At 48.2% G+C, this 2,077-nt stretch overlaps 1 non-coding gene across 1 annotated transcript; it reads right to left on the minus strand.

Moving 5' to 3' along the window:
- Positions 1-288: 288 nt before the first annotated feature.
- On the minus strand, positions 289-450 carry LOC119437968 (U1 spliceosomal RNA). Its single transcript, XR_005189601.1, has one exon. It is a non-coding gene; the product is annotated as a U1 spliceosomal RNA (small nuclear RNA).
- Between the last annotated feature and the right edge of the window lie 1,627 nt (positions 451-2,077).

Raw genomic sequence — 2,077 nt, forward strand, 5'->3', positions numbered from 1 at the left:
CCCATCAATTCACCTCATTCACCATCTGTATACCTATTATCACTTCAGTTCACTCGCCTCTTATCCTAAGAGGACGATTACGTGTCGACGACGCGGTTTTGAAACAGAGACCGGACCATGAGACATACAAGGCTTTCGCCGTAATAAATACCTGCGGTGAGGGAGCTGCACTTGGTCTCGAGCCAGCGAGATCACTACGACCCTGCAACTCAACCCCACTGATATACACTCACGCCGCGTTTGGGCGTTGGTGAAGGACTCTATTTCTATCTTTAGATTTTTCTATGGGCAGGGCTGGCGCGAACGCCGAGCTCCACAACCAAAAATTTAGTGCTCCAGCTACCCTAGTTTGAGGAAGTGGCGCGCTTCAACCAACCGCAGTGCAATGGCAGGTCTCCGCACGGGGCCGCGACCTCAGTGATCACCGCATGCCCAGCACCAGGTAAGTATGCTTCAGACGGCGTCGGGTAACCAGGCCATGCCAAGAGCCACCCTATGTTTCACAAGCGACCAGCTCAGTTGCAGAATAACTCTGAAGTATCCAGAATCATTAAATGCACTTATATGACAACCGGCTGGCAATAGGTAGCCGCCTTCGCCATTCTGTAAAGTGAGTTTATAAACTTTTTGCAAAATGAAGGTACAAAAGGCAAATTAAGCCAACTATTATGCAAAACTGAAAATGGCGGTATTGGTGGAAGCCATGTAAAGCGCACAGTGTGAGGAACAATACATTTGTATACGAAAACAAGAAGGAGGGTGGCGGGGGGGGGGGGGGGGGGGGGGCACAGGCATTACGACTGTGCTAGCTGGCGACCGAGGTAAACCAATGTCAACAGCGGAGCTGTACGCCGACCGTTATTCTGTGCGGAGCGAACAGACAGCGTGGGCCGATCCTGGCGGTAGTGCAGAAAGGCTCCGAGCGGAATGGCACATACCCCTGTGAACTAGCGAAGGTGTTTAATAGCCTAGCCCAATTACGTGCCAATACCTTTTGATAGGCAATCGATAGCCGATCAATTGCTACTCGATAATCGATCAATAATCAGTAATTCCGGAAAATGCTAGAGATGACTTGGTAGTGCTTAGCCTAGCCCAAACACGTGGCCAATACATTGAGCTAGCCAATCATTAGCTAATCGATAATCGATTAATGATGAATAAAATCCTGAAAATGCTGGGGATGACTTGGTGGTGCTTAGGCTAGCCCAAATACGTGGCCAATACCTTGCGATAGCCAATCGAAAGTCAATGAATAGGTAATCGATAATTGATCGATAATCAATAAATTACGGAAAATGCTGGGGATAATTTGGTAGTGCTAGGTGCCGATCAGCTCCGCTGTTTCTTTAGGCCTTGTGCCATTAGTGCAAGCTGCGCAAATTTTTTTAGTGTCCCTGCAGGGAAGGGGCGCTATAACGTAAAATGATTCCAAACTATTTTGATTCCAATTTCTGAAATCAGCCTCCACGATTGGTCAAAACATTTTCGGGCCACTCCCAACTTCGCCTGTCTGTGACGCGACGTCACGAAAACCGCGATAGCTCCCCATCTGATATAACGTGTACACACTGATTATGCATGATTAAACCGCACAAAAGAAAAATAATCATTCCTGATTCGACGCCTTTTCACCATTAGCCCTCTGCTATTGGTCCAATGTTTCCTGGCTAAGCACACTTCGCCTGTCTGTCACGCGACCTCACAAAATCGCGAAAACGAAAGTGATGTGTACGCGAAAAAAAAAAGCATTAATATGCCGAACAAAACTGAAAAATTTTCTGGATAGCCACAGACTGCCCCGTTCCGAAAGGAATAGAAGATGGCTGCCTGTCGAGCACTCGGGCCCTCGCTACTCGCACCTGCCGGTGAGCATGTATTTATTTGCACATGATAAACCTTTTTGCGTGGCAGTAAAACGTTATCGAGCCCTTTCGGCATACATACGACGTTGCACTGCCAACTCTTCCTTGCTGAGGGTTCGTTTTAGCTGAATTCCTGTCCTTCCGTTGGACGCCGCCGCAATTTTCGACCAGCCACCGCAAGCTAAGTAAGGCGAAGCGGACCAATCGGAGAA

This window comes from Dermacentor silvarum, chromosome 1, assembly GCF_013339745.2.
Source record: "Dermacentor silvarum isolate Dsil-2018 chromosome 1, BIME_Dsil_1.4, whole genome shotgun sequence".
Taxonomy (NCBI): Eukaryota; Metazoa; Arthropoda; class Arachnida; order Ixodida; family Ixodidae; genus Dermacentor; species Dermacentor silvarum.